At 36.1% G+C, this 27,848-nt stretch overlaps 2 non-coding genes and 1 pseudogene across 2 annotated transcripts; 1 reads left to right on the forward strand and 2 right to left on the reverse strand.

Moving 5' to 3' along the window:
• The window catches only part of LOC127108048 (respiratory burst oxidase homolog protein E-like), a 139,657-nt pseudogene extending 115,438 nt beyond the window's left edge, over positions 1 to 24,219 (forward strand).
• LOC127109527 (U2 spliceosomal RNA) lies at positions 20,709 to 20,904 on the reverse strand. Its single transcript, XR_007796803.1, has one exon. It is a non-coding gene; the product is annotated as a U2 spliceosomal RNA (small nuclear RNA).
• A 470-nt stretch (positions 24,220 to 24,689) lies between the features above and the next one.
• On the reverse strand, positions 24,690 to 24,850 carry LOC127109310 (U1 spliceosomal RNA). The gene has a single exon (XR_007796625.1). It is a non-coding gene; the product is annotated as a U1 spliceosomal RNA (small nuclear RNA).
• Positions 24,851 to 27,848: the final 2,998 nt, after the last annotated feature.

Genomic DNA, 27,848 nt, shown 5'->3' on the forward strand with positions numbered 1-27,848 from the left:
TCAACTCTTTTGTCATCATTTCTGTAGGAATGGGGGTGCACATAGGTTTCTATGAATGCTGTTTTTTGATTTAAGCTTGATAAAACAAAATAAAATAAAACAAAATAAAATAATAAAGTAAAATAAAATAAAATAAAATAAAATGGACATAAAAACATAATAATAATAATAATGCATATATATATGAAGAGTCAATAATAATTCACGAGTCCAGAGATCTTATGAAAGATAAAGCAAGCATAATGTCAAAGGAAACAATAAAAATAAGCATGAACAATAAATAACGGGAAAATAGGGAAATTCAAACGGTATTTCTCGGTTCATGATGGCATCAATGCTCAGGGTATAGTGGAGCCTCCTCGACTTCGTATCCTCGAAGCTCTGTGATCTGGCGTCGGAGGTCGACAATCTCATCATTTAGTATATCAATTTCAGTGTCATGTGAGGCAATTGATACTTCGACCTGCAAAGCAATGTCAACAAGCTCCTGGCGAAGCTGGGCTATCTCCATGTGAAGCTTAATCAATTCAGACTGCATGCTTGGAGTCTGGAGATTTTGATTGTTGGTGCGGACTTTGATTCTGATAGGTGCGATTTTCGGCTCATCTACTGTCTCTCCCTGTCCTTCTATGGCGTAGGCCCAGTTGGCCTGATCAGTAACACAAGTTACTTGAGGGTCAGGTAACGTGAAGTAGTGAATAGTCTCACCTCGATTAAGAGCCTGTATTGATCCGGTTGGAAAGAAGATCTCCTCATGAGGCCACGGTCCAAACAGAAATCAATATCCATCAAGGTGTAGCTGCAATAAGACGTCAGGTGAGATAGTCTTCTATCAAGTCCCAGAGCTGAGGCTATATGAGTCACCGTGCTTCCAACGTGTATAGGGCTCGCAACGGAGTGAGCATTAAAATATAGACTCTCGATCAGGAAAGCTCCACAATCTACTGGGCGTGACTGAGTGGTACAGTACATGAAGACGATCTCTTCAACACTCACATGCGTATTAGGGTCACTCTTCCCCAGGAAGGTGTGGGCAATGATCATCTGGAAGTATCTGAAAGCAGAGTTGTGAATCTTGTTGGAGATTTGGGTGGAAGGGTCAGGACTACCTCCACACGTAATGTCACTCCAAAACTTCTCGACGTCTCGGCTCAGGAAATAGCTCATGGGGAGCTCAGATGAAGCATCATAGGCAGTCTGAAATCCAAGCAAGTCGTCGAAACGCTTGTGGTTGAAGGTGTATTCTGCCCCAAACAACCTGAAATTAATGTATCCACCATCACTGGCGTGAACAAAATAGGGCTCATAGGTCAGCGAGCTCAGGAACTCCAAAGTCAGGTTTCTGTAAGTCACACGCATAACATCAGTATATTCATCTCACTACAACTGATTGTACAAATGCCTGACACTAGGCTCAATGCCTAATGCCTCCATGCAGCTCGAGTCGGGATATTTGGTGGGCAGCATTGGACGCTGGGAAAGCATGACGTAACACTGCTCTTGAACTGGGTCACGAAAGATTACTGGCATAATATCGATATTCTCCATTCCTGAAAAGTTAGATTAGAAACAGAGGACACCTGAAATCGCAAATATCATAACTGTTAGTCTCCACATAGATACATATATATAAAACAACTAAAAATATAAATTGAAATAGTAAAAGTAAAGGAAAAGAAATCATGGGAAAATAGTGATAAAACCCCAAATGAAGAATGGTCTCGCAAACAAGAGAGGATTCAGAAGTCGGTTATACAAGGGGAAGGTATTAACACCCCTTACATCCATGATACTCCATGGGAACCACTTGCTCGTATCAATGCGTATGAATGTTGTTTATCTGTATGTTGCTTGCTATCGGGAATGAGATGGAGAGAAAAACAAGTTTTAAGTTAGTGTGCTCGCCAAGGATTTTGGCCCTTGTGCCTACGTATCATCATAAGTGCAATAAGGAAATTAGAGCTCCGTAGTTCGACTCACAAATGGAACATTTGTTTGGTTGTTTTTACTGAACAATATTGACGCTCGTGGGCTACTGTTCACTTGTTTGTATACTCTGTCATGAGAGCGGGAAGTATTTTCTTGTTTGCGATAAAATGGATGCGCTTGGATCACACTCTAGCAGTTAAACATTACATGCTCATACATGGAGACTTAAGTGTCGTTCACGGTAGAACGGAAGTAACACATCATTTTTGAAAGGTTTGAAGAGAGTGAGCCAAGGCAAAAGATGATTTGATTTGTTGGGGTTGATTTTATGTACGGAGATAAGCATCAAACCCTTGGCTAGATACAATCAACAATCCAAAAAACCGGGAGTTGAGAGGACAATGTTATCCTAACCACTCTTTTTTATCCAAAAGATATTTGAATTGTGAAAAAAGTTTGGCAAGTCTAATCATTGGAACTTAAAGGGAGACAAGTATCTGACCCTTTACTAAGTACGACCAACAATCAGAATACTTGGGAGTCGAGAGGACAATGGAGTCCTAACTACCTTTTTTCTCCCTCATATCACCTAGATCTAACTTGTTTGAGTCATTAGATGTTTTAAGGGGGAAGTCAAGTGTCGGGTCCTCAAGCTAGATACGACCGACAACGCAAGTACTTGAATGTTGTGTACAAGCACGTACATCCTATTTTTGCATTCCAGTTTGTTATGAAAATGATTTTAAAAAAGACACTTGACGTTGGATCAAGTGTTTGAGTTTATTATGAAAAAGTTTGTGAAGAATGGAGGTGAGAGATATAATGAGATTGAGAAGAGAATGGAGAAGAGATGTGGATCATGGATCATGGAATGAATGGGAAATATTTGATGTTGGATCAAGTATTCGCGTTGCAATGGTGTGAGTTTTATTTGGAAAATAACTTGGCGTTGGATCAAGTACGTTTTGTTTCTTTTGAAATATTTTATTTATCGTTTTGTTTTTATCTTTTTAATTATCATGCATGATGAATTGACAAAAGCATAAACCTAAACTATTACATCTTCATGGGGTGGGGGGACATTTAACCCACGATAGGGGGGTGGATCCACACAATACACCATAAATGGAAATGGAAATACAAATTAAAAACCACGTGTCATGCCTAAACCATACAAGTGATATGATACTTCAAACAATACAAGCTAATTGAATGAATAAAAGTAAAATGGGTAACTTTGATGATTTGAATCTCATATTCACATGTCAACACAAAAACAACAAATGTGGTTAGTATGGATTAACAAAATGGAAATAAAATGCTTAACACGAATGCATGAAATGGTGAAATGATGGAGTGATATGATATTATGATCAGTTAAAACAATAGACATGCTAACACATCATATCAAATTGAAATATCATTTTCAATTTGGTTCTAATAACCACAATCAAAGAACGAACCATTAACTTGGAATTAAAGTCACACAATACATGAACATGACATGTGAAATTAAATCAATTCTTTATTCCTAACATGACATATTAATTGAATTAACATGGAAAAATATTAGTGATCACACAAACCAAAAATCCAATGGTTAATCAATATAATTTTATAGGCATTTTCTAATGATTATCAAATGAATTGAATTACTATCTAACACATCTAATTAAATTACTAAGTGAATAATTAGCAATTAAATGGATTTTTACTAATATTGCAAACAACAATAAAAGTCAAAACTCAAGAATTACAATCAAGATGTTAAAATCAAGAATCAAAATCATGAAAAAAAATAGCATGGAAAAGTCAAGAAAAATAATTAAAATAAATAATGAGCCAGGGGGTTTACATTCTGGAACTATGGGTGCAGAAGCAAAATAGATGCATGGGCCTATAGGTTTAAGGCCCATTGAATATTGCCTTCAGGAAAGTGGGTGTGAAATGAAAACAAGGGGTGAAGGCCAAGTATCCAGCACAAGGCCCATGTTCATAGGCCCATCAACAACTTGGCCATGGAAAAGAATTCAGCACATGGTGAATTGGATCATTAAGCCATGAAGCCTAAGTCAAAGGGCACATGTGAGGGTCATTGATTGGGTGCTGAAAATGAATTCAAAATAAAATACGCGCCACACTCACTCTCAACTCGGGTCAACACTCCCTCTCCTCATCGCCATGGACCACTGCGCCGGAAATTGCTTCCAGCGGCAGTGGCCACCAAAACATGAATCTCAACCATCATCTTGTCTGTCTCTCTCTCCTCTCCATGAATATCATGTTAATTTCATAAAAAATAAACCTAACTCACTAACAGAATCGGGATCCTCAAGAACCCTAATTTCAAGATCTTAAATTAAACGCCTCTCCCCGAGAATCAGAGCCCAAGGGATTGGGGCTTCGATTCCCATAGCTCTTCTCTGCATCATGGTGAAAAAGAATTAAATGAAATAAGGAATTTGGAGATTCACCTTGCCAAAGGTGACGACGGTGACAACGATGATGGAACCTCTGTTTCCAGGTAATGACTTTATTCCCTTCTTCCCCGCTCTTGACTCTGATTCCTTATTTTCTCCTTTTGTTTTCTTCTTAATTCTGAGATGTTGTTGATTGGAGAGTGAGGAATATGAGTGTTGAAGGTTGAGGGAAAGTGCAGGTTGAATGATGCAGGTGATTGATGAAGATGAAAATTGAGAATGAGAGAACAAGGGAGAGCTTTTGAATTAGTGATGATGAATGATGAAGATGTTGATCCTCTTTTGATGAGAGAGTGATTGGTGATTGGATGATGAATGATCGTCGATTAACGAATAAGTGGTTTTGTTATTGGTGATGATGAATGAATAAAAAATGGATGGGAAGGTGATGATTATGCTTTATAGTTTGTTAGGAACTTAGGGATTGGTGAGGATCAGTTAGAGTTTTCAGTTATGTTTAGTTGGAGTTTGTTATGAGATATTATTGCTGACTCCAATGCATTAGCTGACAGTTAGGTTAGCTAGTTATGTTTTTGGTGAGGTGGCATCATGTTAGTTTTGTTATGTTAGTTGGATAGTGTTGGCTTAGTTTAGAGGTGATTCAATTAGCCAGCTAGTTGAATTGATACGAAGTTTAATGTTATGTCAGTTAACTTGTGCTGCTACTGACTTGGCCCTGTAGGGTATGCATCACACTTTGGCATAGCTATGCCTCATTTTGACTTGGTTTGATGTGGTGCAACATGGTTCTGCAGGCATATAGTGTGGTGCATTGCTTGCTGCAACAACTTCGTCAAGTTGTTTTCCTACGGGTGTTCATATGCATGCTGACAAATTGCTTGATGATTGCTTAGCTTGAATGGTTAATTTGTAATGAAATACAACTTAGGTCATTATGCTTCTGTGAGTAAATTACGTTGTTGTCCATTGCTAATGGTTTGGCTTATTTTTTTTTGCAACAGGTGATCATGTGCATGATGATTGCAACAAGTATTATGTTCTATAAAAAGTGCACTTGGTTTTCCTCTGTTAGCAACACATCAGGGCTTGTGCATCATAGCATGGTTCTTAATTTGGTTTCACTATTCTGCAGCAGTTTGGTACTTTTTTATTCATATCTGGATATTAATGCTTCTGATTTGGTTTGAGTAACTTGTATGTATTGTGTTCCGACTTGTCTCATGTGTTAATGTACTACACGGTTTTTTGTTTCAAATTTGAATGCAACAATTAGCATGGTTAGTGATTGAGGATGGAATATGCCATGTTTTATTGGGCACGAGCCTGCTGCAGGTCGCATGCTTGGTATTTATCATAGACTGGTTTGTTGTGGCTGCATTCTATCATGAATGGCTATGTGGAAGGTTTGGAATTGATGTGTTACTGCATTGGGTTGACTTGTTGCAAGAGTTGTTTTGTAATTGCACTATAGGATCAGTTATGACATTACATTTGGTTGCTTGTAAATTGATGATGCATTATGACATGGTTTCATGCTTTGTAGGATATATGCATTGAGATGGTTTTGTAGGGTTTGTGCTAAGTTAAGCAATGCATTGGTTTACAATTTGATTTGTAGTTGCATTCCAGAATTATATTGCACGTCCACAGGATAGGCTACAAGCGTGGTTCACTTCAGTGCAATGATTCATGAAAATTTATTGACTGGTTGTTACTGATGCACTACAGGGATGGTTTGTCCTTATGGTACATTGCAGGTTTGTATGGTTTCATGGCATGTTGATGTACGATCTGTCATGAATTGGATGCAATCTGCATGATATTTTCTCTTGTTTTTCTGCAGGTATGAAATTGTTTCATGTTCTGGCCTGTGATTGCTTGGCAATTATGCCATGACTGCTTGTGAATATGTTCTGACTTAGGTTATACTGCAAGTGGATTGTTGGTTCTGAAATTTGGCTTATGTTTATGCTGGTGTGGTTAACTACTACAGGTTATTGCTAGCTTCCTACCCAATACACTTAGTTCAGGGCTGAGTAGCTTATGTTTGACATGGCATCAAATCTGGTTGGTTGTTACTGTCTTGGTCAGGCTAGTTAATTGCTTTGGCTTGATTTGTGCAACAGAATTGCAGGTATGGTATGTTGGTTGTAAGTTGATATCCATGTGGTGGCTTGGTTCATGCATCATAGTGGTTCAACATTACTCCAAGCTTGGGGGGAATAAGCCACTTGCCATTGATCAACTAAGAGTCAACATGGATCATGGAAAAATTAGGGATGGACTTAGGATTAGGATTGGAAAATTTAGGTTTGGATAAATTTGGGTTGACTTTGGTCAAAGTTGACCAAAGTCAACATTTGGTCAACGTTTCCATTTTTAGTATTTTTTTCACATGGAATATACATTCTCATGATTTGTATGGAATGGAATGGATATGAATGAAATTGGCTTAACTCTGAAATGAGTTTTGTACTTGTATGATCTTGAATTTGATATTTGATCATAAATTTGAATTTGAACTAAATGAACATGACTTGGCATGTATTATATAGATTGAAATGGAAAACGATAAAAGATAATGGAATGAATGAAACATCTAACATGAACCAAAGGATGACAATAGTAAATGAAACATAAACCTAGCAATGACAAAAATGGACAATGACCATGACATGACCAAAGGCCCGTGGATCAAACACTAATGGCATGAAGTAGGTTTGTGGGACTTGAATAAAGTATCAATGTCCATATGAACAACCATGGATGACCTAACAAGACTGGAAATTGGCAGATGAAACAATTATGGATGTAACAATGGGAACATGAGATCAATGGGGATCAAAACCAAGGAACCAACATGAATGGTTATGAACAAATGATCATTGGGTGAAGCTTGATCACACCAGATAAAACCCATACAATGGATGAAAGAGAATCAGATGAAGCTAGGGCTATAAGTCAATGCTAATCAAACCAAGGAGACCTCCACAATAGACCATGAATAAGAGTGCCTGGAATGGATCTTGACCAAGCAAGTGAAGCATACACACCATGGAATAATGATGTGCCAATGAAATGGGGTTAGGAGTACACCCAATGGGTGGTAGCCATAATTAGGGTTTATGGGGTAAATTAGGGTTTGGGGGATACCTCTATTTATAGGGAAACCCTAGCTTCCACTAGGTGTAAGCACAAAGCTTTGAATCCATGATACATGTCCTCTTATATTGGACCATGACTATGCAGATGAAATGAATGATCACAATGATATGCAGATGATTAAGGTTAGTGACCTAGATGAACTTTGTGAAGGGTAGGGTGAATTTTTGGGTATGACATGTACCATGCCTAAACATACAAGTGGAATGACACTTCATACATTTCAAGACCATTAGATAGGAATGAATTGGTTAGAGGAAATGCTAGCTACAAGTATGCTTGAATCTCAACGTCCCACGTGGAAACACAAAACAATAAATGAGGTTAGCATGAGACCAAGTCAAATGGATGAGAATGATGCAAAAAATGTAAGCACATTCAATGGTTTAAATCAGTTCTAATGGTAATGGATTAATCAATGAAAAGTAATCAAAGATCTATCATGTGATCATGGAAAATGAACTAAGGTACACAAGACATTCACCATCTAAATTGAAATGGGATTTTCAATTTATCAATATGATCACAAACCGAGTGAATCAATTAAAAGTCAATTAAAAAATGAGTATTAATTCTAAAGATTAACAATCTACCTAAGCATAAATTATGATCAAACTTAATCTAATGAGAAATTCTCAATCAAAATTACGACTTGAAACCTAATGGATATGATCATGGAAATCATCATATAATGGTCAATTGAATGGAAATTTAATCATTGAATATATGATGCTTGTTAGTAAATGTTAATCATGAACGAATAATGTGTATGAATGAGATATGGATGAGGGTAGATGGATCTCAAGTTATATGTCAGATGAAAAGCAAAAATGGATGGAAAATTTTGGGGTATGACAACCTTTGATGAATTGTTAATCAAACCAATGAATCCTCCATGAATGACCAAAGGACCCAGATGATCCTCAAGCTTGAATGTACACGAAATAGATGATAATGCCATAGCTGAAAATTAGGGTTTCAGGGACTTGAATGATCCTGCTGATACTTGCAATATGAAAAGTTCCAATACAACCATGGCCATCACATGAAGCCTAGCCTGGGGACTTAACCTTCCTTCCATGCCTTGTGTGGTCGAGGCCCTTAAATCCATGATTTTATGCTTTTCCTAAATGCAAATGGAATGTACATGATACTATGGATATGTATATGAGATGAATGCTTATCAGGATATGCAAATGCTTAGGATTAGTGACCTAGATGATCATTGTGAAGGGTATGGTGAATTTTAGGGTATGACATCCCTAAGGCAACTTGTGAATGAATCAACTAATGACATGAACTATGATGATGTGCACCACAATGAATAGATGGACAACAACCAATTAATCAATGCAACAACCAGTCAAGGTTTAATCAATCACACACCAATGCAATGAAACATATGATCACCATATGGATGGGGAATGAGCCTCACATTTACCAAAGAATCTTGATAGATCCAAAACCCTAGACACAAGGTAGCCCAAATCCACAATGCAAAAGATATAGTGGGTTAGGGTTTCAAACAAAACACAAAGCTCCACAAGCAACATCTCCAACCATGGGCCCACAATTGGGGTTTAGAAAGTTAAGTCAATGCACAGTGAGTCAAACACAAGATCTCATATCATCAAAATTAGTAATTAGGGTTAGGATGCTCATATGAATACCATGGTGTAGAATTCATGGGTCAAGGTCCCAAAGGATCCAGAAATTAGGGTTTCACTCCTCATTATGAGCAATACCATAATCTTCAAGCCAAAACTCTGATTTTCATTAACCATAAACCTTGAATTTATGATGCTTGTTAGCAAGTGTTAATCATGAATGAATGATGCGCATGCATGAGGCATGAATGAATATAGATGAATCTCAAATTATAGATTAGATGAAAAGTAAAAAGGGGAGGGACAATTTTGGGGTATGAAGTATGCCATGTTTAATATTTTCAAGCCTGAAGGTATGAATAATAACGGCTTTCAAACATTCATGGTAAAAAAGGATTAAGTACCAAAATAACCAATAAATTTGCCCGTAGAGAATGAATGAAATGAGTGAGGTGTAAGGTAAGGGTACTAATGGAAAATTATTTAATGGATGGTGTATAGGCTTTTTGTACATGATTATCTGTTAGGAATTAGCTGACTATGGGGAAAAATGGGTCAACTGTACAAAGGGAATGTTTCGTAAAGGTGTGCATGAAATATGCAATATGCCATGTATGCAGGGTATGACTTATCTCTTTCATGTCTTTGTGTTTTTTTGTCTTTCTCATTCTTTTTTTTTCTTTTCTTGCCTCCACTAACCAATTTTGGCATATGATCAATGATTAAGGTATTCCAGCAGGATTCCGTGAAGGTAAAAGAATCAGGTGTTTGCAAAAGGCAAATACTAGAGAAAGTAAAACTAAAGTGAGATCTCTTACAAAAGGCAGAGAGATGTCTTGAAAAAGACAAGTAGATCAATTGAGGAGATACCTTCTCATACAATAGGTAGCAACGACTCCTTATCAAGAGAGACCTTTTCAACTGAGGGCTTTATAGAAGTCCCACCCGGGAGGTCCAATGCCTCACCTGAGGGACTTACAGTCTCATCAGCCAAGCTCAATATAACTTTGCGTAAGGGACTAAGATTTCCCATTAAAAAAGTAATATAAACTCCCCACCTAAGAGACTTGGAGTTTTCTTGGGTGGGACTAAACATATAAATCTCGCCCCAGAGACGAGACTGAAGTCTGGCCTAAGAGACTTAATTTCAATCTTTTCCGAGAGCTTGATATAAGTTATGTCTGAGAGGTCCAACACTTCGCCTGAGGGACTTACAATCTCATCAACCATACTCAATATAACTTCACCCGAGGGACTAATATTTCCCATTAAACAGGTTATTTAAACTCCTTGTCTGAGAGATTTGGAGTTTCCTCGGGCGTGACCCAACATATAAATCCCGCCCATGAGGCACAATTGAAGCCTAGCCTAAGAGACTTAATTTCAGTCTTGTCTTAGGGCTTTATAGAAGTCCCATCTGAAAGGTCAAACACCTCGCTTGAGGGACTTACAATCTCATTAACCAGACTCAATATAACTTTGCCCGAGGGACATAAATTCCCCATTAAATAGGTCATTTAAACTCCCCGTCTAAGAGATTTGGAGTTTCCTCGGGTGTGACTAACATATAAATCTCGCCCGAGACCCGACTAATGTATAGCCTAAGAGACTTAGTTTAAGTCTTGTCTGAGAGGTTCATAGAAATCCCCCCCGAGAGGTCTAATGCCTAGCCTAAGGGACTTATAGTCTCATAAGTCAAACTCAATATAACTTCACTTGAGGGACTCGAAACCTAGTTAGTCTGGTTCGCCATGCCATATCATCTAAAACTTTATGGCCTCAAGATACTCCAATGCTCGATAGTGTAAAAGTATTTTCCCTTTTCTCAAAGCCCTTGTGCTTGAGGGATTGTGAAGTGTTATATTCATAAAAGGCTTAGCTAAGGCGGGAAGGTTGTAGCTCTCACAAGGGGTGATGAACATATGTCGCCCATAAGGGGAATCATCTTGTCCTACATGTCTCATACTCGCCAAACCATGAGAAACGTGGAGAGATATGTTTCTTGGTCAAAGTGAAATCAGAGTTAATAGTTGATTCACGTCCTCCGAAAAAATAGGGATTTAACAATCCACAATTGACTAGTGGGTAGTTACCATTGTCAAGGAAATCCTAGACCCTCTATAAATACTTCTCCCATAACGGGAGATAAACATGATACAATTAACCCAACATAACACTTATACACAGAGCCTCTCACCTTACGTGAGTTGACCCTTTCACATTGCCACAAACTCGATAATCACCATGCATGGCCTCTCGCTATCGCGGGCAAGTCCTAACTCTTATAAAACTACTAAGGTCTCTCAATATCCACCGTGAAAATAATTATATCACAAAAAAATAATTATCTTATGAAAAATATTTACAACGATGGATTGACATTTCTACTAAAAAGATATTTTAATCATTTCACAGTATTTGATAAAAAAGAATATATTACAAGTAAGTTATTTCATTTTTTTGTTCTTAGACATTTATAAGACTAGGTAATTCTAAATAAAAGAGTTAATGTGTTAAATCAACACACTCTTAAATGTGTCACAACCCCTATGCCTAAAATTCTATCAATACAAATTTATTAAGGTAATTCAAAACATAAAACAATTAACCTATAAGTAAAGAGATTAATTACTATACACTGCCAGTGTAAATTTTTTTACACAATCGATTCATCACCATCACCCGTTTGCATTACTTTATAGATTTTTAAAATAAAAGTCAAACTTGTTTCAACATCCAACGACTATGATTAACTTTGCCCGAGGGACAATAATTCCCCATTAAATAAGTCATTTAAACTCACTGTGTAAGAGATTTGGAGTTTCCTCGGGTGTGACTAACATATAAATCTCGCCCGAGACCCGACTAAAGTCTAGCCTAAGAGACTTAGTTTAAGTCTTGCCTGAGGGGTTCATAGAAATCCCCCCGAGAGGTCTAACGCCTGGCCTAAGGGACTTATAGTCTCATCAGTCAAACTCTATATAACTTCACTTGAGGGACTCGAAGCCTAGTTAGTATGGTTCGCCATGCCATATCATCTAAAAAATTATGGCCTCAAGATACTCTAATGCTCGATAGACACTTATAAGATTAGGTAATTCTAATATTATAATTTATTAATACTTTCATAATTTAAATAAAAGAGTTAAAGTATTAAATTAACACACTCTTAAATGTGTCACACCCCCTATCCCTAAAATTCTATCAATACAAATTTATTCAATTAAGGTAATGCAAATCATAAAACAATTAATCTATAAGTAAATCATAGAAATTGAATTAATTAAAAACTCATAAGATCACATTCTATAATTGAATTAAACGGAGGGATATAATAATTTAAAATATAAATACATATAAAAATGAACTGTAAAATTTCCCGGGTAAAAGGAATTGGGAGAGCTGCCACTCGCTCCTTTTTCTTTTCACAAATTCAAAGAGTTGAAAACAAAAATCAAAGTTTTGAGCCTAACAACATCACTAGTCATTTTTCTTCAAGAACCGTTCCTTTTCCTTATTGTCTCTCAAATACCCATTTCTCAAAACCCTTCCTTTTTGAGATTCAACAGTCATCTCAGCTTTGTGATAAGCAAGGTTTAAAACGACAATGATTTTTGTGATTTTGGTATGTATAGGTGTTACTCCGCCGATTGCGGTCATCGCGGCGTGAATCAATCATAATCTGTTCTTTATCACAAAAGTAGTGAATAATCATTATCAACATCTTTCGATATTGTTTTGTCTCTGCCGTTACCGCCGTTTCCGCGGTAACAGACCGTTTTTTAAAACCTTGGAGATAAGTACTAGCTTATCATCTTCAAGTTAGTTGTTTTGTATTGAAAGCTTAGGGTATCTTTTAATTGATTTATCTATTTCATCAGTCCTAGCATATCACATGTCTATCTCTTTTTTTTCAGCTTATTTTGACATCTTTCCGTCATAGTTTATAAAAATTGCTTATAGTTTGTATGAAAACATTTTAAATTTAGTTTATCTTTTGTCATAGAGAATAGCTTATATCACAAGCATTTTTATGAGAATCCCTTAATTGAGTTGTTTATCCAAACATGAACTTATTTTGTCAAGATTGAGCTTATGATTCTGGAGTTTGATATTGAATATATATGACTTTAGTACTTTGAGATTAGTGATATCATATCATGCTCAAAGCAAGTTATTACTACCAACCTCTACTTTTAATAATGCATTATAAGCTTTTCTCATAATCCATTTAGCCTACAGTCATGACTAATGGCTACTAATCACATTCATTATAATGTTTGAGTATAAATATGACTTTGATACACTTTTGATCCATAATGTTTGAGATATGAATGAATCAAAATGTTCAACATCTAGACTGCTGTTTTTGTTGGAAACAAAGGTTCATTCATGTGTTGAGAAAATTCCAAAAAGTTCATCGGATTCTGATTTGAAGATTTGTGATAAAGATCATTTTCATATAAGAATGCGATTTGGTTATAAATATGTAATGCTCTTGGTCATTAATTGTTCTGATTTGAAGATTTGTGATAAAGATCATTTTCATATAAGAATGCGCTTTGGTTATAAATATGTAATGCTCTTGGTCATTAATTGTTCTTATCTTCATTGTTGTGGTTTTGAAATGTAGAAGCATCGGGATTCGAAGAGCAAAAAAGTTATAAAAATGCCATGGAAGCAAGTAAAAAATGGAAACTAGCATCTTTCCACCAAGTGGATATTGATACTGATGAAATAAGTCATTTGGATGTAGATACTTTAATCGGCCATGGTGGTAACATAAAGGTTTATCGAGACGGTAGTGGCTGTGAAGCAACTAGAGAAAGGTGATGGTATGAGGGTTTTAGCTGCAGAAATGGAGATTTTAGGTGATGGTCTATGCTTGTTTTTTTAAAGGAGGAACCAACCTTTTAGTTTTTGAGTATATGCGAAATGGTAATCCTTTTGAAGCTCTTCATAGAAATAGAAAGTATGAGAAGGTTGCATTGGGAGGTGCAAAAGGGATTTGTTATTTGCACCATGATTGTTCTCCACCTGTTTGTTATTCGTAGGGATCTAAAGTCTAGCAACATCTTGCTTGATGAAGATTATGAGAAAATTGTTGAATTTGGTGTTGCAAGGTTTGCTTAAAAATAGCTTTTTTGCTGGCACCCATGATTATATTGCTCCAGGTATGTTTCGATAATGCTTTCAACATGAAATTTTAATATACTTGTTGTAAATATTAGATTGTAAATAGTAATTATTTCTATTAGTAATGAGGCCCATTAGTCAAAGCCCATTAGGTTTTCTATTCTCTCTTATTTAAAGCATGTAGATGTAACATGTAAGAATAACTTTTTAATATATCAGTAAAATATTTTACAACATGGTATCAAGAGCTCCCGATTTTGGGGGATTCGCTTCCGCCTAAACCCTAGCCTCCTTGTAGCGGAGTCTTTTTTTTTTACTGCAGCTTGCAGTTTGTTGTTGTTTTTGGGTGTTTGGGTCATTATTGTTTTGTGTTGTAGCACATCGTGCTTCTTGTTTTTGTTCACTCATCTTTGAAACCCTAACCCATCTTGTTTCTTGGTTTGTTTTCTCTCGATTGTCCTTTCAATGGCTGAGATTATTCTTGACTCCATGAGTAAGCCTTCTGGTTCTGGGTCTCTAGCAGTTACTGGTAAGAGTTTGTGTTCCCGATCTCTTACTGTTTGTGGTAATATTCCTAAGAATGCGTGGATTCTTGACTCTGGTGCTACTAATCATATGACATTTGATTCCACATTATTATGCTCTTATACCACACCTTCGAGTATTCCTTATATCACTGTTGCTGATGGCTCTCATGCTTGTGTTGTTGGCACTGGAAATATTGACTTGCAACCTCCATTCCAGTTGCAATCTGTGCTTCATGTTCCCACACTTTCCCACAATTTAATTTCCATCCATAAGCTTACCCGTGATCTGAATTGGAAAGTAATTTTTTCTATGTCCCATTGTGTTTTTCAGGACCTTACCACGGGGCAGACGATTGGAATTGCTAAGGAAAAGGAAGGGTTATACTACTTCTCTGATGACCATCCAAAGGTATTGTCCTCCTGTTTCCAATCTCAGTCTTCCTCTTCAGCCTCACAAATTTGGCTTCAGCACAAGCGTCTCAGTCATCCTCCATTTTATATAATTAAGTCTATGTTTCCGTCGTTGTTCTTACACCATTCTGTTGAGTCTTTTAAGTGTGATGTTTGTCAGTTGGCAAAACACAATCGTGTATCTTTTCCTTCCAGTTTTAATAAAAGTGATGAACCTTTTGATTTGATTCATTCTGATGTTTGGGGACCTGCCCCTACCTCTAATATTTTTGGTGCAAAATGGTTTGTCTCATTTATTGATGATTGTACTCGGGTAACTTGGATTTTCTTGATGAATACTAAATCCGAAGTACCACAAATATTTATCCAATTTTATAATATGGTACAAACGCAATTTGGGAAAGGCATAAAAAGAATTCGTTCTGACAATGGTAAAGAATATGTCAATCATACCTTTTCCAACTTCACTAGTAAACATGGCATTCTCCATGAATTCACATGTGTTGACACCCCACAACAAAACGGTGTCGCAGAAAGAAAAAATCGTCATTTACTTGAAGTTGCTAGATCTCTCCTTTTTCAAATGTCTATTCCTACCTCTTATTGGGGTGAGGCAATTCTTACTGCTGCCTATCTGATTAACCGGGTCCCATCTCGAGTGTTAGGTAATAAAAGTCCTGCCCAATTTATGCTTTCACGTTTTCCATCTGTTCCTATCTTACACACTCTTGAGTCTCGCATTTTTGGTTGTGTTTCTTTTGTTCATGTTCACAAACAATATCGCAACAAATTGGATCCCCGTGCTGTCAGATGTATCTTTCTGGGTTATGCACCCAACAAAAGAGGGTACAAATGTTATCATCCTCCGAGTCGAAAATTCTTTGTCTCCAAAGATGTCACCTTTCATGAAAATGTGTCATATTTCACTCGTTCTCAGTCTCAGGGGGAGAACATAAGTGACTTAGAGTCAGAGTCAGAGTCTGAGTCCGAGTTTCTGATCCTTGGTCCTAGCCTCCCTAGAACACCTATCAGTGTTCCCTCTCTTGAACCCGAGTTGTCACCTAGTTTGAGTTTGAGTCCTAGTTCAACACCTGAATCTGAGCCAGTAAGTGTTCCTGGTCCTTCAAGGCCTTCTGTTTTACAGGAATCAGCACCTCCAGCACCAACTCTAGTGTATCAGAGAAGAAGTAAACCTGACCTTCTCCAGAAACAAATTCAATTGCCTGAACCGGAGGTAAGTACTGAAAATGATTCCTCTAGTGATGATTGTGCCATTTCTGATACTTGTGACACTAATCCAGTTGATTTACCCATTGCTTTGAGGAAGGATAAAAGATCTTGTCCCTCCCTATATCGACACACTATCTCTCAATATGTCTCCACTAAACATCTTTCCACACAATATCAAAGTTTTATTGCAGCTGTTGATTCTGTGAAAATCCCATCATCTGTTGAAGAAGCATTGCAAAATAGAAATTGGGTCCAAGCTATGGATGAGGAAATGAGAGCACTTGAAAAAAATGGTACTTGGGAGATTATTGAAAGGAAAAGAGACAAAAGTCCAGTTGGATGCAGATGGATCTATATTGTAAAGTACAAATCTGATGGTACACTTGATCGGTACAAAGCAAGACTAGTGGCAAAAGGTTGTACTCAGACGTATGGTATTGATTATGAGGAGACATTTGCCCCAGTGGCAAAGATGAATACTATTCGAATTTTACTATCTCTTGCTGCTTCATGTGGATGGGAATTGCAACAGTTTGATGTTAAAAATGCGTTCTTGCATGGAGACTTAGAGGAAGAAGTGTATATGGAGATTCCACCAGGTGTTGGCATAACAAATGGAGCTAACAAGGTGTGCAGATTGAAGAAAGCCTTATATGGACTAAAGCAGTCCCCTCGGGCATGGTTTGGAAGATTCACAAAGGCAATGAAGTGTTTGGGCTATAAGCAAAGTCAAGGAGACCACACTTTATTTTTTAAACATTCACAAGGAGGAAAACTGACTGTACTTCTTGTGTATGTTGATGATATTATTGTTACAGGAGATGATTTGATTGAGAGACATTTCCTCAAAGAGAAATTATCAGCAGAGTTTGAGATGAAAGACCTTGGGCAACTCAAATATTTCTTGGGAATTGAGGTAGCCTACTCAAAGCAAGGCATCTTTATTTCTCAAAGGAAGTATGTGCTTGATCTTTTGCAGGAAACTGGCAAACTTGGACGCAAACCTGCAAGTGTTCCCATTGAACAAAATCACAGGATAAGCTTTGAGGAGGAAAGTGACAAAGTTGACAAGGGTCAATATCAGAGATTAGTGGGAAAATTGATTTACTTGGCACACACTAGACCAGATTTGGCATATGCAGTCAGTGTGGTGAGCCAATTCATGCATGATCCGAGGGTGAGACATTTGCAGGCTGTAGACCGCGTTCTACAATATCTTAAAGCAACTCCAGGGAGAGGACTTTTGTTTAAAAGAGGTGGAAATCTAACTATGGAGACTTACACTGATGCGGATTATGCCGGATCAGTGAGTGACAGAAGATCTACGTCAGGCTATTGTACTTTTCTGTGTGGTAACCTTGTAGCTTGGAAGAGTAAGAAGCAAAGTGTAGTTGCTCGATCAAGCGCCGAGGCAGAATTTAGAGCTATGGCACTAGGAATTTGTGAGCTATTGTGGATGAAACAAATTCTAGAAGACTTGAAGATACAATGTGAAGGTCCTATGAAATTGTTTTGTGACAATAAATCGGCTATTAGTATTGCTCATAATCCTGTTCAGCATGGCAGGACTAAACACATTGAGATTGACCGACATTTTATCAAAGAGAAGTTGGATAGTGGACTGATAACTACATCTTACGTTCCTTCCGGGCATCAGCTGGCAGATGTGTTAACAAAAGGCTTACCAACAGAAAGATTCAGGCAACTTACTTGCAAGCTGGGAATGATAGATATCCATTCACCAGCTTGAGGGGGAGTGTTGTAAATATTAGATTGTAAATAGTAATTATTTCTATTAGTAATGAGGCCCATTAGTCAAAGCCCATTAGGTTTTCTATTCTCTCTTATTTAAAACATGTAGATGTAACATGTAAGAATAACTTTTTAATATATCAGTAAAATATTTTACAACAATACTGTTTTTTAATTTCAAAAGTATCTCATGCTTTATTTACACAATTACTGTTTGTGACATTTTATCATAAGCATTATGGAACTACAAATGCAGCATAAAAGTATTTTGAGGTATCCGCAACATCGCATTGACCGTATTTTCCTGTCATATAATTGTTTGCAGCATAACTGCAATGATTTAATAGCATGCTTGTATGCAAACTATATCAAACAAATGGTGAATATGGAAGAAAAATGTACAACATATTTTTGGACATAATCAAAATGTTTGAGATATGGTAAAAATTTCATATGCAAAACTGTCTTAATGAAAAAAGAATTGGCAGAGCGTCGGAAAAACGATTTGAGAGAAGGCTTGCTACTATAGAAATAAGACTCCCCGACTTAAAATCGATTTCTTTTTGTCTTGTTTTCCAATATGCAATAGAGACCAAGTGCAATTTCTTCTCTAGTATTATTATTATTTCACATATGTTCCAACATAATACTACACCATTTTGGATCCATTTAAGTCCCACGTTGCCTAGAATATCACACAAGCAAGTGCTTATAAATGTCTGACATGCTAGTTAGTTCGCCGAGCTGAGTTGCGCCAGCTTGTGACCCATGTGGGGGCATCAAGGTGATGGAACATGGCTAAGGCTTAACAGGTTGGGTTGGTGGTTGCACCATGTTGGCCTGCCCGCTCCAAGTTGTGAGTTGACCCATGGGACTTGTGCGAAGGCACAAGTCTTGTGTGTCTTAGACAGGAGGGTATAGCGTGAGGCTGGTTTCACAGAGCAGCGAACACTTCCTACTCTTGACAGTGGAGGGATCACGGGCCGCTGCACCTCCAGCCCACAACACCTGGTGAGCCTAGCCCCTTGAACCATCCCTTTTCCAATTCTGTTCAACTTTAAAATACATAAATCGTTAAGGTTGTGATGGATTAAGTAAATCTTTTTCTTTATTACTCTATTGCTTATTATAATAGGGAATAAAGGATTGGTGATAAGCATAGATAATTGTTTTCAACTTATTTTGACACGCTCTCCCTCCATCCAAAGTGCCGATTTAAACATTTGTGATAAAGATTATGATCATAGAAGACTTATGTTTGGTTATAAATATGTAATGTTCTTGATCATTGTTGTTATCTTCATCGCCGTGGTTTTGATCTGCAGAAGGGTAAGGATTCCAAAAGAAAAAAGTTTAAAAAATGGAAACTAACATCTTTTCACCAACTCAATATTGGGAGTTGAGGAAATAAGTCATTTGGATGAAGATAATTTATTCCGCCATGGTGGTAACAAAAAGATTTATCAAGTCGCGTTGAAGAAAAACGGCATGATAGTGGCTGTGAAGCAACTAGACCAAGGTGATGGTTATATTGCTCCAGGTATGTTATGATAATGCTTTCAACAACAAATTTCAATACACTGTGTTTTAGTTTCAAAAGTATCTCATTTTTTATTTACACAATCATTATTTGTGTTATTTTATTATAAGCATTTGCGGATTCAAACCCATGTAGTCAGGAAATCCCTCATCTGCCACAGTCGTACAATCTAGATTGTTGAATTAATTAAGATTAGATGGTCTACATTTAGTTTTCGTAATCGAGTCTATTATACAAGGTCGAATGTGAGACATCAAATCTTGATCAGATGGTCCAAAATGTTGACTTTGTCAATTGTGCGATTTCATAATTGCAAGAAATGCATATTCATAATGATTATATTAAGCGTGATTTTGAATGCAATATCAAAGTAGGAACGAGTTGGTTATGTTGGTGACACAAAGCATGCACTGCTGCTAAATAGAATCATTTGGAGAGAAAATCTTTCACATGTTAAATGCAATATCAAAGTAGGAACGAGTTGGTTATGTTGGTGGGAGCCAAAACTCTGCGGTTGCAACCAGTTATATGACAGTTGATATCAGACAAGCATTAGGCATGTTAGCAGCATTGAAGTGGGTGTGAGAGCTGATCTTTAAGCAAGTTGTTTTGTGGACACTTTCAGCTCAGCTGTGCTTGATAGCGAGTTGTTTTATGGAAACTTTCAGCTCAGTTGTGCCTGATAGCGAGTTGTTTTGTGGACACTTTAAGCTCAGCTGTGCCTGGATTATAATGTGTTTTCAATACGATCAAATTAAAACATGAGTTTATTTGAAGGGATGTTGAATTGGATGTTGAGTTTTTTTAAGAGCACAAAGACTTGACAATTATGATTATCATGCTGGCTTTGAAACTGCTTAGATATAAATTCTTTATTTGTGATAAATCATTTTATAGTAGTGAATTCTTTATTTGTGATAAATCATTTTATAGTAGTGAACAGAAAATAAGATTATAATTTGAACTAAATTTGGTGGGGTGTGTCGGGCTATTGCTATAGTGCAACGCAAAAGCAACACTTGAGAGACCCAATAGCAAGCTATTGTAGTGGACTCTCCCCCTCAAGAAATAAATTTAATATCGTGTGAACCATTGGCTCACATATCAGATATTAAACTGATAAGAACAGATACTACACTTGATCTTAGCCAAAAGGCCGAGAAAGGTATGAGTTGAAATGTATGCTAATTGTGTGTTTTATATCTGACATCTTTTTTGCTTCTTTGTTATATCGCGATGTGGGACTTTAATGCATTATTAGGCTTTATTCTCAAAGCACATGATTTAGTGAAGTAAGCTAAAGGACAATAACAGAGCAAGTATTGACAGTGTTTAATAAAATATGGATTTGATGACTTATAATGTTTCGTGTTCTAGTTAGTGTGCTTGACAAAGATCTTAGTGTGAAAAGATTTGTTTTTTAAATGCTACCTACTAAGTCTTCTCCTTTTTTTCTTTGCAGAATTGCTAGTTCAGTTCAAGTGAACCCTATTTTTTATATAAAAATGATAGCTGTTTTATATTAAATTCTTGTGTTTGTTTGTTACTACAGGTAGAGTTGGTGGGAGGGTACTATGATGCAGGTGATCAAGTTTGACACTATCCTTCAAAAACTAAAAGCAAACAACAGTATTAAACCTCTCAAAGTTTTCGGACTTAGTGGAATTTTTAGTGGATTTTCCATATGTTTAACAAATGGTCATAAATTTGCAGCGAAACTAAACTTAATTATCTCATCTAATGAGATTCTACATAGCGAAACTAAACTTAATTATCTCATCTAATGAGATTCTACATAATTATAAAATAAATAGAGTGAGCCTAACTCATTCAAAAGAGTTTCGAACAGTGTAATCCTTATGGAGCATTATAGGACCTCCACACCCCTTTATTCAGACACTGTAAGTCATTGCCTCCCTCACGAGAAGCTTTGAACTAAATTTAGTAGGATGTGCCAGGGTTTGAAGTAGTGCAATCCAAAAGATCTTAGTCAAAATGCCGAGAAAGGTATGAGTTGAAATACATCATCATTTGCCAATATAATACATGAAGGATATGCAATGTATTTCCCAACTTGTGTATGATTGTCGGGCCATGAAGAACACAGTGAGAGGGTTTCGTAGGCCTTTGATAGAACTAAGCAAATCATCATTTGCAAAGGTGATTGTCAAGATATAAATTGTGAATGTCCTTTCTATTGTGATTTTGCAGTGGCCCATAATATTATGGTAAAATACAAGCTAATATAGTTTATACAACCATAATATTATTGACTGCAAAAACTACATTGTTTATTAGTTTGATGGCTTACAATGTTTCATGTTCCATTATCGTGCTTGACAAATATTTTAATGTGGAAAGATGTTTCTTTAAGTGCTACCTACCAATTCTTCTCCTTTTTTTGTTTTTGTTGAATTGCTAGTTCAATTCAAGTGAAAATCATTTTTTTATATAACAATGAGAGCTGCTTGGTATGGTAGAAAAATCAATATTACTGCAGCTTTAATTAACCAGAGTGTGAATTATTTAGCAGGTTTGTATCCTTTAGTGTTGAGGGAATGTTAAGAGTAAGAAATTGATAGAGGTGTCACTTGCTCTTTTTATTCTTGTAAAGACGAGACATATAATTTGCATTGCTTTGTTTGAGACAAAAAAAGATTTAATTTCGAAGCATCCTGAAAAGTTCTCAATTGTATCTGCTGATTTCAATAACAAAAAGCCAACATACAAATCCCTTTTGATTAGCATTGAAGGTGTAACAGGAATCACAATGGTTACTTTGATGGTTATATCATTTACTCTTGCAACTAGCCAGTTTCGACGAAATGCAATAAATCTTCCTTCACCAATCAACAGATTGACAGGATTTAATGCATTCTGGTACTCGCACCATCTTCTCGGTATTGTTTACATTCTTCTGTTCATTCATGGATCTTTCTTGAATTTGACACATAAGTGGTACCAGAAAACGGTAAGAACTTCGACCACAATCTTCGTGGGTATGGAAGAATAGTGAGCGATGATGAATGTACAATAACATATTTTTTACTTTTGATGTTAGACATGGATGTATATCTCTGTTCCGTTGTTGCTGTACATTGCAGAACGTACTCTACGAACTCGTAGATCGCAACACTATGCAGTAAAAGTTTTGAAGGTAATAAAAATAAACCACACTCCATTGTCTGCTTTTAATGGTTTGATAATAACTTCCATTTAATTTTTCTAAATTTGACTTGGCAGGTTTCAGTGCTACCAGGAAATGTCTTCAGCTTAATCATGTCAAAGCCTAATGGATTCAAGTACAAAAGTGGCCAGTACATATTTTTACAATGCCCGAAAATATCTCTATTTGAGTGGTGAGTGTGGTTCTTCTCTTAGGTCAATTTTTAATCATCCTAAATTTTACAGTCCACTAGCACATGCAAATAAGATCTTGATTTTTTAGCTAAGTGTTCACATTCGAACAGTAGGTGACTGGACACAAGAACTTAAGCTACTTTTCACCGAAGATGGCCAATTGGCTCCGGTAAATTCCAGCTCAACATTCGGAGAACTAATAAAAATGGATCAAATAGGGTAAGTATAGATCATGTAAAAGTTTTTAAAAAAGGGTTTATAATAGAACTGAAATTTAAGAATTTTATCAAAGTTTTCAGGCTGCATCAACCGCATTTGATTATAATTATTCACAAAATTAAATATTATGACGTGACTATACTTTAAAACTTCAACTCATATGCTTTCTAATAATTTCAACTTACAAAATTGTAAATCATTCAAACTAGAATTTTGTTACAGACGGCCGAAGCTGCTCGTAGATGGCCCTTACGGAGCTCCAGCACAAGATTACCAGAATTTTGATGTATTGCTGCTCATAGGATTAGGTATTTGAGCAACACCCTTCATTAGTATTCTCAGAGATCTTCTCAGTGACACGAGAACAATTGACGAACAAACGGTACACTCCTTGCTCTTGTTTAGTTATTTTTATAATGTTGATTACATTTTGTCATCACCTGTAAACTTTAACAAGGCCAAGTGCAGGACTCAAACACAGAAACAACAAAATCAGATGAGAGTTTCAATAGTTTCACCTCTTCAAATGTAACGCCAGGAAGACACAAGAGATCGCAAAGGATTACAAATGCTTACTTTTATTGGGTTACCAGAGAACCTGGATCTTTTGAATGGTTTAAAGGAGTAATGGACGAAGTTGCAGCAATGGACCACAAAGTAATATTCAATTCTTAATTATATAGTATCAAAAAATAACTATTCTTGTTCTCTTTATATTCTTAACCATTGTTAGGGGTTGATTGAGCTGCACAACTATCTCACAAGTGTCTATGAAGAAGGTGATGCAAGATCAACCTTAATCACAATGATCCAAGCATTAAACCATGCCAAACATGGTGTTGATATTCTATCAGGCACTCAAGTGAGATCTTCAATACTTTAAGAACTATTACTGTTTCAATTCATTTATTTCATCTCCAGTTAAAAACTAACCAAAAATTTATTGTTTTTTCACTACTGTCATTGGTTTTGGACCATTTTTGTGAGTGTATAACTTTTTGAATAGAATAAATCCCTCACTAATTTGGTCCAGTAATCCCTCTCTCTATATGTAGATCTAATCCCTCAATAACATCTTTTCAATGGTTAGTGTTATGACATGTCAAAAGTGATTGAGGAGTGTCGAGGACAAAGTAAGTCATTTAAAAAACCATGTTCCATCTGAATACTATACAGATTTATATCCATTAAGTCTCACATTGGCTAAAATATCACACATGTAGGTGTCGTAGCACCATGTTGTGACCCATATGTGGCCACCAAGGTGATGGAACAAATAAAACTCGACAGTTTAGGCTGGTGGCTGCACACTCCTGGCCTACCCATTCAAAAAGTTAAGATTTGATCCATAAGGCACGAGTCTTATAGGTCTTAGACAGGACAGTAGGGATCACAGGCCCCTACTGCAACAAATTATGATGTAGGTTCCACCACATGGGTAGACCTTAGGATAGCACCCTTCCTAAGTGCAATGGAGGTCACTCTCCTAGGCCATGGTCCTTCATGATCAACCATTGACCCCATCCAGGTAAGTAATTTGCATTGTCGATATTTAAGTTATTTTAAACCCTTGCTTATCTCAATATTTTCCCTTTCTTTCGATGTGGGACTCTTGGACTCAACTACTAGTATGCAATGCATTTCCTACCCTCTCTACCGCTGGTTTTTATTTTTTCACTTGCAAGCCACCAATTTTAAGCATGACGGCTTCCCTTTGGCTTTTATTATTGAATTGGATATTCCAATTGAATTGAAATTTGGTATTTGGACATCAAATTTAAGAACTACATCTGGATGAATTTTAACTACCCTATCCATGTGTTTAATACTTAGATTTTTTAATAGATAGCTAAATGAACACTAACTAGCCTATTCTATACAACTGCATCATCAGAAAACTCTGTAGGCATTAACTCGAACTTGTGTTGAAGTTGATTTTCCGCTGCATAACATGCAGTCGGTTGGTGCACTTGATTTTATGAAAGCAATTACACTAACAAGTTAATTAATAACTTTATCAAAGAAAGTGATTAATTTAAAGGTGTGGTCTTAGTAGTTGGAATGCAAAAGGTAGGATTTAGCTTTGTTTTCTACTTTTAATTCACTTGTATAATATTCTAAGTAGTCACATAACATTCTCTCTCCATCGGGAAATGATTCGTTTTGACTTAAGACTGAGTAGTATTATTTGAACATCACAGATTCTCCCCGTACATAAAGGCGGTATATAAAATACATTCAACACATTAGTTGACATGACTAAAATTTAAAAACAACACAAAATTATATGTGTATACAGAGTGTCTGAGTAACTAAAGTCTGGGGTAGAGCAAGCATAAAGATGCACGGCTATCTTGAAAAATATTTACTTTAACCAATGTCTGTCTGTCCAATATCTTATGCCAAGGTTAAATGGTAAAATTTAATTCTCAAGGTTGCTAATGCTATTAATGACAATCAATTTATTTAAATGGCTGAGGTGTTTGATGTATAGAAAGGGAAAGCCATTGGTTAGAAAAAAAAAGTATTTTCAATAAAGTAGAGAGAATTGTGTAACTCAAATATGTTTGAGTTAAGAGTTGAAAGAGTTAGAAGACTCTTGTTCAAAATCGGATGTTGGATAAAATACTAAGATAACAACGACATTTGTTTACCTACAAAATAATTATAATAAAGTAATAATGAATTTCTCCCCGATGTTTAAGATGCACTTTCGATCCGTTATTAAAAAGATTAGATGAATCGTTTATCAATGAGAATGCAATCAATGTCATCAAATCATTTCTTGGAATATTTAATAAGAAATAACTCGTTTGTGTGGGCACAAGAAGTGATTTTGTTCATGCAAAGAAGTGGCTCTCATTTTTTACAACAACAAAATTAAATAGGTAAAAACTCTTATTTTCTCTTTTTGTTAACTAATAATTTTGAAATATAACATTTGTTAGAACAAGACTGAATCTATAGTTTCTTGAAATGCTAAAAACCAAAGCAGAAAAGCCCTCGTAAAAGTTGAATTGTTTCCCTTCAAATAAATTCATCTGTAGTCTATGAAATACTTTCCTAATTAAGTTCAATTTAACAAACACCAAGTCCTAAGTCCTTAAAGAAGTGGCGACTGAGAATCACTAGGATTAGTCTTGTAAGCAAATTATTAGGCTTTATTTTCAAAGCACATGATTTAGGGATGTAAGCTAAAGGCAAATCATATAACAAGTTTTGACATTCTTTAATAAAACATGGATTTGATGACTTATAATGTTTCATGTTCTTGTGATTTGTGATTATGATAATGTGTAACCTTGTATATATACTCATACACTAGTAGTTATTCTTTTTGCTAATGAATGAATATTTATCACAATCTCTATATGTGTTTTTTTTATACCTCCATAATTTTTTTTAGACCAATTGTCAAATACACATATTGAAATCAACTTTATAATGGAGATTGGGAATGAATATTGTATTACCGATAACTGAATCACAAAATATTATGCTATAATCACATCAATTTTTATACTCACAAAACTTGAACATTTGAATTACAATCAGTTTGGCATGCTTATTATTAAATACTATACCAATTTGTATCCATTAAATTCCATATTGGCTAGAACATCATGCATGTAGGTGATTATAAATGTCATATATGTTAGATGGTTTACCAAGCTAAGTAGTGACAACTTGTGACCCATGAGGGGGCACCAAGGTGATGTAACATGATAAGGCTTAACATGTTGGGCTTTTGTGGCTGCACCATGTTGCCCTGCCCAGCCAAAGTTGAGAGTTGAGACATGGTACTTGAGCAAAGATACGAGTTTTGTAGGTCATAGACATAGGGTACGTGTGAGGTTTGGTTCACAAAACAGCGAAGGGTGATGTTCACAAAACTTTATGTACTGATCACACATCCTATGGAAATCTCGAAATGTTCTTGTACTTTGGGTTCTATGTTCGAGGCAGATATTATTTGATGATTATTTAGGTTTATTTTTCATATTACTTGTGGTTCAAATCATCTCTTTATTTGAGATTCATGGTTATCAGGGAGATTGAAATGATTGTTACTTAATTTAGAAGATTACTTGAATTTAAAGAAAATGACAAAGTTAGAATAAAAAGAAGATTTCATTCATTTATTAGAAATCCATGATACAATGCATATGTTTGATATACAAATTAAAACAATGGATTACAAGAAAAGAGGATTAAAAAATTTTATCTTTATGGTACAATTGACTTTTTGGTCCAACAATTGATTTCTTGGGTCAATTGTTGACCATTGACTCGATTTTGACTCTTGAATTTTCTTAGACCTACTCTACAAGAAGTTGATCAAATGAATCACCATTATTCATCAAAAATGACTTATGTCATGATTATGTTAAGTGCTAATTTCCAACAAATTCTATCTTCCATTAAGCTTCACTTCCATGACTTTTTCTTCACTTTTCAATGTTGCTTCAAGTTCATTCTTCCACTACAATGCTCACTTTCTACAAGGAAGAAGGTACACCAAGTTATACATTCA

The sequence above is a fragment of the Lathyrus oleraceus genome, chromosome 7, assembly GCF_024323335.1.
Source record: "Lathyrus oleraceus cultivar Zhongwan6 chromosome 7, CAAS_Psat_ZW6_1.0, whole genome shotgun sequence".
Lineage (NCBI taxonomy): Eukaryota > Viridiplantae > Streptophyta > Magnoliopsida > Fabales > Fabaceae > Lathyrus > Lathyrus oleraceus.